Raw genomic sequence first — 14,519 nt, forward strand, 5'->3', positions numbered from 1 at the left:
GTTATCGCTTACTTAAAAAAAAATGTTTAGCTACTGAGTACTTGCTCTCGAATAGTGCATTATCATCGCGATACACTGTCTGGTGACCTTCCATATACTCATACTATTATTGCCTGTAATTCTTTACACTTACCATTATTGTTAAATTATAATGATGAATAATGACCAGTGTTGGTTAGTAACGTAACGGAAGTACGCGTTACTGTAACGGCGTTACTTTGCTTGTAACGCGCTACGTAATTTCATTAGAATTACATCCTAGTAACGAAAATGTAATGGAAATTACTTTTGATAAGTAATTTCTATAAAATAACGCGTTACAGTTTCGAATTATCAAGTACCTACCTATTGCCAAAAAAAAAAAAATATAAATATATGTATAAATGTATAATGTGGGTATTATTATGTTTACCAATCAATCTTATATGTTTATACATTTAATTTTAACTGGCCTCAATTCAGTTTTCAATTGTTTTGACATTTGACATGTCCAATTGCACGGTAAATCACGAGAAAAGTTATTATTTAATTTGATTCCTCTAAATAGGAAAATACTTATTAGTTATTGCTGTATTTAAATACAGTAGAATACCTATAGCATTTTATTTCTGATAATTAAATAGAATCGAAATATTTATATATTACGCCGTTATAAATCATTATAGCCATTTCACATTTGGCATTTATAAGAAACGGTTTATTTTTATAATTGTATAAGTTATTATTATGTTCTATATATTGTATTATGATTTTATTTTCACAAACATAATATTTAATAACACAAATACAAGATTGAGTGCTATTATTCCTTATTTGGTGTTAAGTCGATCGGCTGACACTCTACTGATAGGTATAGGTATAGGTTTATGTTGTCAGTTTGTGACACAAATACATAATATTATAATTAATTATATAATAATTATTACTATTGATAAGTAGCTACAATTAATTAGTACTATTTTTTAATAGTCATAACTCATAAGTAATTACTATTGTAATATTGTTATGTAAATATGTATTAACTGTACATCTTTTTTTTGTACACATTTTTTATATTATGCCTTTTTACCATTGGTAATGTATTTCTATAAAAAGTTACATTATTGCCTGCAGAATGATAACTGCCAAGAAATTTGAAAAAAAAATATTTTTTTTTTTTTGTAACGAGAAAGTAATGAGTTACTTTTCTATTTGAAAAGTAAAGTAATTTCACTACAATTTTATTTGAGTAACGAGTAAAGTAACTTAATTACATTTATCTCTAAGTAACGAAAAAAGTAACGAGTAAAGTAACTTAATTACTTTTTAAAAATAACTTACCCAACACTGCTAATGACTGATCACTTATTATCACTCATCCACCCACCTGACCCAGCCATAATTAGTTCTGGGCAATTTTCCTCAGTTGATACCCATGGCCGTGTCCGGCGCCCCTTCCATCTCGCGTTTTGTGATATCTAATTGTTTTTCTGTGTTTTTTTAAAATTATGTATTATCTTTTCTGGAAATATTATATTGAGAGCATTACACAAACGCGGGCTAAAAAAAAATGAAAGGTTAGCGGCAGCTTAAATCCCAAAATATTTACACCGACAATATAATATCACACTGATAGGTGAAGGGAAAAAGGGTCTCGAGGACGCCTTCTAAAACGATAAAAAATAATAATAATAATATAATACACGCGCGAAATAGTGCAGGGATCGGAAACACGAGGTGCGGATCGGGTTAGTTAGTGCTTAACTTTGGCCTGATGGAATGTGTACATAATATTATATTATTATAGACATATACAATATACAGATGACGACATTATAGCCGGATTGACAGTTTTAAATCGACAGCACCAGAAAAAAAGGGATTATTATTAAAAAAAAATTAAACAACATTAGCCCCATCTCGCGTAATATTATTATGATTGATAATTAGTGGGTGGACGTTTAAATGGAATGTTCCTATCTGGCCAATCAGCTATTGTCACATAATAATGTACGCTGCTATTGTAATAATAATTATCACCTGCAAAACATAAATTATTTTTACTTTTTTTTTTTATATTTTTTTATAATTTTCGAAATATAAACGGTGTGTTTTTTTGTGTATGCGTACAAGTTTTATAGTAAAAAAATCAATCTTCAATTCTAAGGGACAAGGATGAATTCTGATACGAAATTTTATTTAGTCGGAGCCCATTGAGAGATCTATATTGAAAATTATTTTTACCTACCTGTCATCGTTTATCTATTATCTGCAGTTAGAACTTGGAATAGTTCAATAATTCCATGAGATATTTATTCTTCATATTTAAATATTATATTTTATAAGCCTATGACCAGATGAATTTTAGGTTTCCGGTTAAATTTGTTCCGGTGATTAACAATATAATAAAATTAGGTAGTCCTTAAAGTATTGTGACGAACATCTATTGCAATATACTAACAGAAAATAACGATTACAGATGCAGCACTCGGACCAGACACAGACATCACTACACAAATTCTTACATTCTTACACAAAACTAAACTGTATAGTAAAATGTAAAAAAATTGTAATTTTAAATTGTAACTAATGGCCATTGTAGCTGATGTTAATTAAGAACAATAAAAATAATAATAATAATAATTACGCATTTGTTAATAATAATATAAAATTGATTTAGCTAAACAAATAATTACATACAATGATATAAATTTATAATATAATATATGTTTGAAACTCTCCTTTAGCATAATGCTTCTGTTGGGGGATATATAAGTTTGAGTTAAGTATAATACTAAAGTTTTAGGCTAAGTGATATTTACAAAGAAAAATAAAAAATTTTAACGAATTAAAATTTCACTTTAGCTAATTGGGTATAATGGTTAATTTTTTTCTATCATAATTTTTTTTCTTATATTTAAGTATATTTTTAAAAAATCTATCTTTTTAAAAGTGACAAATAAACGATACCTTTTAATTTGCAAGTATTTGCAAGTCCCAACTTAAAATTTGTAAGTCATTCAGGTGGTTGCTGTGAAGTGGCCACTTACTTTTGAAGTTTTTCAGTTTTCGGGGTGTTTTGAAATTGGCCCCCCGACTTTACCCAATCTACTACAAACCTATTGTAATATTTTGCAACTAATTTGAAACTTATTTTATGTAATTTGAAACTCCATACCTTAACAACTATAGACATTTTTTATAGCTGGCCCCTGACACAAAAAAATATATTTTAAAGAAAAAATTCTATGTTGATTAATACAAAAAAAACTAGTGGAATATCACTATAAAATCTATATATAATAATGAAAAGAAAATTGAATTAAAAAATATCAAATCAAATCAAATAACTCTACATTTAATAAAAAAAAATCTATTTTGAATACAAAAATTTAAAAGAATTAAAAAATATAACTTGACTTTTTTTTATCTGCAATTAGATATTTTACTAAACAGATTTTTTATTTTTCATTCTTAATTTTCTATTCTAAATGTAATTTGAATAGTAATATAATTTTGAAAAAATATAATTTATTAAATAAATCTAAAATTAATACAAATATCTAAATGGAATAAAAAAAATGCAAGTTGAGTAAACCTATATTAATAAAAAAAAACCAATTTAAAAAAAAGTTGAATAAAAAAATGAACGTATATAGTATTATGTAAACATGATTGATAGTGTAATCGTTCATAGATCTATTTCCCGTCTGTTCATTGTTTTCCGACAAACAGAGCACCGATAGTTTAATTCATTTAATTTATATATTATAATATTTAACTAAGTCCCATTTTGAATGGCCCAGTTCAAATATTTATTTTACTTAAACGCCTGTTTATTTAACTGTTCAATCGGCTCTGTCTCGCACATCAGAGATGGAAATCACCATTTTCCAAGTATTATTATGTCGGTTGTATACATTTCAAATAAGTGAAATATTCGTTGTACAATTATTAAATCATAGTTAATTGCTTGTAAAATATAATATTAAGAGCGAGTTAAATAATAGACATGGTCTAAGGTCTTCTACACTATTGAATGTTTTATCGGAGAAATGGATTCGAGATCTCTGTCGATATTTTACTTGCATTTTTTTTTATTACGGTCAGCATTACAAATTTCCCAGAGGAATAAAATTTATAATAATTAAAGCCGTTTAGGGTATAAGTATACATAATATAATACAATGGTATATCATATTATTATAAAATATGAAATCTCGAGGATGGACAGAGGATATTTTGATTCAATTACGATTACAATATTTCAAGGGATATTTTAAGGGAAATCATTTTTTTATGCCTTATTATCACAGAATGTAAATGGGATGGCCATCATATTCATAATATATAAGATCAAAATAATCCGCATTACCACAAGGACTTAGGACTTAGGATGACTTGTATAGTAATATTTTCGTGAAACAAGAATTTTATTGGTTTGTACATTATTTTATGTTTAGTTTCACTCAATTACTATGATCGTTCCACAAAATAGGTTGTCATGAAAACAAATTTAAAACGTCGTATCGTTTTTTAAAAAATAAACACCCGATAACGATCATAATATTCGTGCCCAACATATCGGTGTCGAACTTGTATTGTGAATTCGTGATTAATTACTTTTCGGCTCCGTGGATCACTGCAGTGATTAGTATTATTATGGTTTAAGGGCATGATATATTATGGATGCAAGTCGAATAATTCGTGTTTTACAGTTCTATTAGGTTCTGTGCGGACCAAATGGACTATTATAGTCGTATTGTATTGATATAATATGTGTCTTGTAATTATTATAATTACGAGTTTTTCTTTTTTTTTTTTTTTTTTCGAGACAGTAAAATGATCGAATAACGTCATTCGGCGAATAATATGTATCATTGGCCCTGAACTGTATCACATGAAACGCGTGTCGTGTATAGAGTCTCATACGAACAACCTACAGAGGCCGCCATTTTGAGGCTGTTTACGACGTTTTTCGTGATTTTTCATGGATACAATTATTTTATTCGTTTACCTCCCACCAAAAATCAGTTATTTGCTGGTTAGTGGATTGGTGGTATTAATATAAGTGTTATTACCGCTATATTTTGTTTTAATTGTATACACATTTTAATCGTTTCTATTAATTCAGTTGAATTATAACTATATTTTGTAAATTCTTTATGTACTATATATATATATGTTATAAATAATATCTAATCACTAAACTAATGTTCATCATATGTTTGTTACACTGATTCAAATTTGCATCAATTACCCTCCGCAAATGTCTGCATTTCCACCCCCCCCCCCTGCACACACCTACTCATAACCTTAAGTGGCCCGGTTCCCCGACACCCACCCGCCTTTTTGTTTACAGTCCATTCTATGTTAGTCCGTGGCATAAGGTCTATGTGGTATCTTCAGTTTTTAGGACAACTAAATTATAGCAGATAAGTTTTAATAACCACGACTAGACTCAAAATGGCAGCCCGCTAAGGTGGGACATCGGACATGTTTTCAGACCCAATGCGTGTTCCATATATTATTCCGTTTAGTGACTATTGAGTTGTAATAGTAATTGAAAGTCAATCATAGATGTATATAATATATACCTAGCATTCAGCATTCTTTACAAAATATAATATAAAACATATCGATGCATGTTAATTATTGGTTATTATCAGTACACTAGGTACCTTTAAATTTGTTTAATTATTAATCAATAAATTAGTACTACATCGTTATTATAGGTACACAATATCGTAGATATTGATTTTTAAGATACCTACTTTATTTAACCAAGGAAAAATGATTCACATCAATCACTTGTCAAGGTACAACTTATAAAAAAGTCAAACAACTTGTTCATAAAGTTTAAGAGTGTATCCACTCCATATAATTGTCTTTGACTGTATCTATGTAGACTATAATTCGTGGTAACTGGTAATGATTTGAGTCATAACACATCATTACTATAAGGTTAAATTGTACAAAATACATGACTTGGGTAATAATACAATAAAGAGGACAGTGGTATAAGTACATACAATATTCCCACTATTTATCGTTATCTGTAATCAAACATTTAAAAAGTGGAAATTAAGTCCTCTAAGATTTGGTTTGGAAATGGAGATACCTACCTAACCTTTGGGACGATGATTTTTGCTTGAGATAAACACATCCCCGTTTGATAGCGATTTTACGAACAAGTGGAAACCAACATAGTATGACATTTGAAAATTTGACCTTTTTGGATCTGGTTCTTGACAACGAATGACATTTAGATTGGGTTTTCAACAATAACATGTTTTTAGTTACAATATAGCTAAAATATTGGATTCGATTATTTAAAAAAACGTCATTATAATAATATTCGAAACTAATATTGTTATTTGAACTTTACACGCAACGTCGCCTATAATATTATGTACTATTATGTACCTATATAATAGGAATATATAAATAGTAGTATAGTCGACTTAATAGTCTCAAATCCATGCAAAATGTTACCAATAATGCCTTTATAGTTATATATTTATATTTGATACGCTGCGGTTTGTTATAAGTTTAGAAAAGTTCAGCTCAACCCATAGTACGTGGCTTATATTATGTGTATGTTATTCACAAGGCTCTGGTGAATGTTCGGTGGATTTGGCAGGTACAAAATCAAAATTTGTAAAAGAAACTTCTGCAAGAAAGATAGTTTTTTGACCTAAAATTAATTTAATAATATTTCTCAAATATTAATACCTATTCGATACTATATTATTCGTATAAAAATAATGGATCAAAGAATTCTAACCATGTGATTTCGTATAAACCTACTGGATTTATTAAAATTATATATCCTGGTAATCGTTTTGGCTATAATATATAACTAGTATTTGTAATCATTTAATTTTGATAACTATCGCCGTCGGCCTGAATCGCAAAGGTTGTAACTTCGTTTATTTTTTGGATGTTGGGATTATATTTTGTGATTAAAATAAAGAAAAAAACCACATCGTAAGATAAAGTCGTCACTAAAATTGTATAGTTTTATCCTCTATGAAATCCATAAATAGAAATCGTCGTATTTCGATGTACCTAATGATACTGAGACCGAAGAAAAAGTCGTATCTGCGTATTATCATTGTAATAAATTATGGAGATACGACCTTTGCAAATTATTAGGGAATTAGGCCGTCGTAATGTTTCCTCTCCTGAAAAATTTACAATTTCAGATTTACGACCTTCGCGATTTAGGCCGAAGTCATGTTTTATCTATGATCAAGTATCCGTTTTTAATTATTATTTGATAACAACAAGTTCAATAATTCTATCTATTAATTATTAAGGCATAAAATTAATTTGAATCGATTAATACAAATTTAATTAAAAGTGTCGTGGTCTGTTGTGTAAAGGTTATGTCTGGGCCTCGCAACACTTAACAACGGCGCGGCGCTGTCTATACAGCAGAGTGACTTCCCCAGTTTTCTTTATGGTAATCGGTATTAATTGTTATAGAGACATAGACTATCGTGTACCTATAGTATAATTGTATCTATCTTATTGGAGTAGTTACAAACCTTAGTGTTTACTTTGGGTTAAGCTGTTAATTCGTGACATTTGAGGATTGCAGGTAAATAGTAGAATTGTCCTATCTACTTTTGAATGCAAACCCAAAGCTGGTTAATTCGTGGTATTCAACAAGTAAAACTATATACCACACATTAGTTTAAATATTTTGAAAATTGTTTGTAAAAAAATAATTTAAGTGCATAATAGTTAATAGTGAAATTATTCAAGTTACTACGATTACCTAATTATTTTTGAATTACCACGAAATAACGGAAATCGTTAGAGGAGAAGAGAAAATAGAAATAGATGTTTTATGTTTTAATATAATAGCCTATAAATTGGAATAAATCATAAATGTATAGCAATTATTATAGTATAATAATAGTACACTTTTGTGATGAATAACATCCAAACAGATCAAGGCTGAGCATTAAAAAGTTAAAATTAAGTTAAAACGTTAAGTTTTTTTTAATTATAAGTTAGTTAATTATTAATTAACTCGTTACTTTCTTTTTCAAATAACTTTTACTTCATTAGTTAATTTTTTTTAAGATTTTGTATTAACCTTGAGTCAATTTCATCCAAAAGTATCTAAATTAAGTAAATTTTCGTCCGAAGATTAATGTAAATTTTTGAACGAGGGTTCTACTTTGATGTCTAATTTTAAATTTCCCCAATAATTTTCTTAAGCTTAAAGAAAAACTAGATATCTAATAAGCCATATTGTGTCTGGAATTTCTTATTTTTGCAAACTAGAAAATTTTAATTTTAAATTAAGTTAAGTTACTTTTTATCAAAGTTAACTTTTAACTTCACAAGTTATCGAAAAAATATGGGCAACACGGAATTCAACAATTTGTCTTTGGTTCTATCGGAACTTCAGATCATAGAATGTAGGCACCTTGCAATGTTTAATTAAATCAAATAATTTATAATTAAAAATTAAAAAAGTTGAACAAAAATTCAAGCGGAACTCATAAATCCTTAGGGTTTTGTAAAATCGAATATTGATAAAAAATTATAACATAGAGTCAATAATATGACCCGTGGCGCCCACGGCATTTTATTATTTTACCGTAATGTGTGTCGGTACGTTTTAATCGGACTCGGACATATAAACAAAAAAAAAATAACCAAAATATCAACAACAACATCGAAAGAAAGAACGTAGGTATTATGATATAAGTAAAGTCGTGGAACGAAGAGACGGACGGCGATTCGTATAAATAAATATACTTGAACGCTCATATTATGATGCGTGAAGACGAAAAAAAGAGTGCAAGACGACGTAATTACGCGTGTTGTGGAGTACGATTGATGTATATCATAATAATACTATTTTTGTACATACAGGGTAATTTTTTTAAACACGTTCGCCCTCATTTTTTCCTTCAATATGTCATTCATTCAAGTTCTACAATCAAATAAAATTAGAATAAATTAGAATTTTTTTTAGTATACCAATAATAATTATAGACCATAATATTCTTAAATTTTTGATATTTTTTGTAGTACAATTATAGGAGTAGGTATCCTGTGACGATACAAACTTCTTATAGTTTTCAAATGAGAACCTCATTTTTTTACTGCAGACTATTGAGTGGATGATTTTTGTGTAGTTTTTGAGTTCTTAAAATATTTTTACCAAGGATAATAATCCTTAATAATGGTTTTAAAAAAATATAGACAATATTTTATATTATATGTACTTAGATAATTTTTAAAAAATATTTATATTGATAGATCAATATAGTAATTTAGCAATTACTAATAATTTCAAATCATCTAAGCAATCATATTATATGATATCATTAATAATTCATTATCCTTAGTACACTCATAACTATACATAACTCAAAAACTACTCGTTAGAATTCCGATTTAGTTGATCGAAATTCTCAATAAATTCCTGCTGAATGATTAAAAGTGAAAAAGGGTGGTTCCTATTTGAAAATGTAATGTTGGTATTGTCACAGGGTCATCTAAGTCGTAAAAAAAAATCTCGAAAAGTAATCGAAAAAATATTTGTACCTATTCAATTGCATTTAAAAATTATAAAAATCAGAATTTTAATGTGTGCGTGAGCATAAAAAACCATATCACTCGATATTTTTCTTCTCTACAAGGAAAATCTACGAATCGTAAGATATAATATGTACTAATAATTGTCAATGAGTAACCATGACAACCACGACAACCGCGGCGTTTTGCGTAAGATGACTGGCGAAAACCGGTCGGAAAAATAAAATATCTGTGCTCGGCTCGAAAACTTGGTCAGATATTATGTTAAAATATACTATGACGAGCAAGCTTTAAGAATCACCCTGTATAATAATAATATATATTACATCGCACGGTCCGACGACCGTTGTTAGGCACAAAAGTCGAAATCTCCGGGGAGACGAGGCCCCGGCAACCGCGATGATGAAAACCGACTAATTATCGGCGCGGTGACGTCTCAATCTCGTTCGGGCGTTTTCGCAACGAGCCTTGACCGGAGATTTGAGACGAGAGCGGAAGACGATTAAAATATAATAATAATAATGTGTCACATCTCTTCTCACACACCTACTCACACACACACACACACACACACACATCGATATATACCTACACGCTCGCCGCTGCACGTGTTGGCCGCCAAAGCACAATAAGCGTATATAAATATAATAATATATTAATGTCGTCGTGTCGGCAGCGTTTGTAGGAGACGGTAATAATATTCCTATTCGTCGTCGGCACTCTGGGGACATTTACACCAACGTCCCAGTGTGAGTGTGTGTGAAATCACGTGTTCCGGATCCTTTGGCCGAGCTGCGGCTCTGCAAACAGTACGACGACGGTAATAATAATAATAGAGCTGTCAACGGGCCACTTTATTATCAGAGTCAGCTGTCGTCGTCGTCGTCCTGGCCGGCGGCGACCCTTTGATGTGACGAGAGTACGAAAAAAATTTCCGACGCGTAAAAAAATTACCGTCACATTGTTGTGTCGACCGCAAGAACTGTTGCCGGCGTGTACCCGCGCACTATTAATATTACACAATATCATAATATAACATTATTATTATTATCTTCTTCTGTCGGTGGTGTAATTTTTTCTTCGCGGTTTTCGCGGTCGACGGAAATAGCGGGCGTGGCTGTATACGCACTGCGACGACGGACCGTCCGACAACTCAGTCAGTCGAGTACCTATATACATATATATATTATGTTAAGTATATATCCACCACTGACGGAAGAAACGAACGCCAAAGCGAGAATATTAAAGGAAAAACATAAAGCGTATCGCACGAAAACGCCAAAATCCCGAATATAGATAAGATCCCAAGAGATGGAGAGGTGCAGTAGTGCTTCGTTCCAGACGACGTTAAATTTAGTCGTTAAGAACTATACCTAACCTAACCTAACCAAACGCGGAATAATCGACAAAACAATATGACGTATATAATAATATTATCCGATTAGTCAGAGTTTTTGTGTTTATTTATTTTATTTTTTTATTTTAATATGGGCCGCAGCCCAAAGTACAGAATATAAATTTAACATAATAAAAGTACAAAACAAAAATGTGTAGTAGATATAACAATTAAAATAGAAAAAGAAATAAGACAAAAGAAAAGAAGTACAAATTATAACTTAAAAGCTAAAAGACGGATCCTCGTTGGCAATACGCTTCATCCTATTTAGTGGTTTGTTACGGGAATAATTTTTCGTACACAATGGAATACTGAAAGGATAGAAAGAGCGGACCTGGACACAGGGAATCTTAAAATTGACCTTGGATAGAAGTTCAGGACAGTTGATCGACCCATTTATAAGTTTGAGTAGGAAGACCTTGTTAATCGTAGTCGACCAAAGACTGTAAACCTAACCTATCTATTACTGCATCATAAACACGAGGTCTGTGTTCTATTTTTAATAGATATGCTACAAAACTCAAATTTGTGCTATAACAATTATATAATATTATATTATTGTTATTATTGTTAGTAGATAATACTTAGTGAGCAATTGTGTAATAATATACACTCAAGTGGCAGTGTCGATTTTACCAAAAAACAAATTTGCGCGGATGAAGGCATTTCGTACATTTTGTTTGACGAACGAAAATATAGATTTTTACAATATTATACTATTATAATCTAACGACTATAGGTACATATTAAAGTACTTGTCCTGACTGACTGATTCATCGCCGAAGCTATGAGTATAAAAATTTGGTCAGTAGTTTCGTTTTATGATGTATAGACCCATTATAAAATATTTTCCAAATATGAACTTCTCGGCCAAAGAATATAACTAAAATAATTTCTAATTATTTACGCAACTTTTTCAAATATTTTTACAACTACATTATTTTCTTGAAAATGTTTTTACCGTAGTTCGAAAATATTTAAATGCTGTGTAGGTACATGTGCAGTATTTGTAGGTAGGTACACATTAATATACATTATATTATTGTAATCGATAGTGCCGACAACGCTGCGATTTCGCTTCCGGGATTTATCGGTTTTTAAACAACGTCGTATATAATATAATATTATTAATTCAAAGCCGTTTCGATGTGTGACGTCGTCACTCCGCGGATATCGTAATCTGAAACCTGCAAAATAACGTCCTGCGGGAGAACGCTGCCGGGAGCATCCGCTCGCGTCTCACCGGCCGTCACAAAAATAAAATCCGTGAAAGCCAAAACCGAACCGACCCCCCCCCCCCCCACCATACGACATCATCGGGACACATGAAATCAAATACGACGTTACGCAACCTCTACCTATATAACGATATTTTGTTATTGTTTTACACGACGACCGAGCAGCAGACTGTACGGCGACGATGACTCAAATAATAATAATAATATCTCGAAGTCGCACCCACCGCGTTTGTAATGCAACCCTTGATCACACCGCAGAAGGGCAGTCGCCCCCCCCCCCACCCTTCGGAGGAGGAAGAGAAAAAAGTATACGAAACTATACGAATTTTCTCCGCGAGTGTTTATATATAATAATATAATACGCGATAAAACGTTCAGCGGCGGATGCTGAGATTGCGGCCTGGGGGCTCTTTGATCTCCGTTTGGCGCGTAATGACGTAGAATCCTCGTTCGAAATGGACGCCGCCGAAACGTTCGTTGATTATTTGCCGTGGGACTTATTTATTATTATACTTTTTTCGAAGCAAAAAAATAAAAATAAATATCAAAGGCATTATATATGTTATAGTTTCGTAATATTTAAGTCGAGTCTGATGTTTTATACGTGTACGTGTGATCAGCTGTACTACGACACGTCACGCATGAGATGTATACACAATTTTTATTTTGATAGCCGCCGCCGTCGTTCGGTTGTAATGTACCATTATTATTAATATTTGGCTTGGCAACGAATGCCGAAAATCATATACGAAAATCGACCGTATAAAATCGTAACGATATAAATAATAATATACAAAACGCGCTTTGATAATATTATAGGTACACAATGTCATTATATTTTATAATACGCGCTGCATAATAGCACATGTACAAGGTGTAACAGATATAACTGACTTTTCGAATACATTTCGTTCTAATAAATATTTAAAAATTTTTTTTATATATATAATTAATTATAGTCACTTGCGCTACACATAATATTATATTATTTTATTTTTTAACATTTAAAATAAAAAAAATTTAAATTTAGCTGAAATTTTTTTTGTATACATTCAAAATAACCAATTTGTGAATATGATTATAAGAACAATGTCGATATTAAAAACATTTATCTAAGACGAGTAGTTTATTTATTAGATTTTTTTAAAATATCAATATTTTTTTGATTAAATGAATTTAGAATAAGTTTTTTCAAAATATTTTTTCTGGGAATTTTCTCACATAAGTATATCTCTTAAATTATTTACCAATCATATAATTTCAACAATTATTGTCATACGTTTAAGTAGCCTCATTTTTTTTTCGTCAAGTCTTTCTGTTACACATAGTATATAATAATACATGGTGTTAACGTCGTCGTATTATAAGGGGAAAACGTTTTCGATTTAAGTGGTATCGTCGCGGGAATCGATTCGAAATTAAACAGATTTGCATTATATAATAATATTAAATATCGTTCACGAAACACATTTTATAATAATTACTATAATCGCGCGGCTCTCGCAAAAACAGATTCGATTATTTTTCGCTCTTTTCGAACAATATTATAATATGTTTTATATCTAGCGATACTACTGCTGCTGCTGCTGCTGCTGCTGCACTCTACAGTCGTTCCAAATAAATATTAGTTATAAATATAATGTATAGTGCATATACCTACGTGATTACGTGAACGATAAAACCGATCGTCAATAGTTTTAATTATTCACTCATTCGACTAACGATAAGTGTCCATTGTACACGTCTTATATAATAATAAAATAAAGTGTGATATTATCATAATATTATATAGTGTTTATATTGTGCTTGGCGAGGATCTTTTTTTTTAAATGTTTTTATGAAATCTATTTGATTATTATTTTTTCATTGCTCACTATAGGTACGGGCGTAACCATTTTCGGCCAAAATGTACCCTTCCCTTTTCGGCCACTGTCCCTTTTCGGCCAGCACCTACAGTTTTCTTTGAAATATATAATTATAACAACTGAACTTAACAATTTTTATATTTAATTAAATATGATTGTATCCAAAAATATAATTTTTTGATAAACATTATTACCTACAACTGAGTGAAAAAATAATAAAATAAAACAATTGGCAATAAAATGATTTCAGTCAAATAAATTACCTAAAAATTAATTTATGTTTGAAAAATGTTAATAATTTTATAATTTTTACTCTTCAATGTAAGTTTAATTTAATAAAGATAAACCAGTGTTTTTCCATGTTTGATATAATATAATATAAAACGCGATCCAATCAGATATAAAATATGTCGTTACAAATTTGCAAAGCAAATATCATACAATTATAAAAAGTTAATTTAATATCATAGTATT

This window comes from Acyrthosiphon pisum, chromosome A1 (assembly GCF_005508785.2).
Source record: "Acyrthosiphon pisum isolate AL4f chromosome A1, pea_aphid_22Mar2018_4r6ur, whole genome shotgun sequence".
Lineage (NCBI taxonomy): Eukaryota > Metazoa > Arthropoda > Insecta > Hemiptera > Aphididae > Acyrthosiphon > Acyrthosiphon pisum.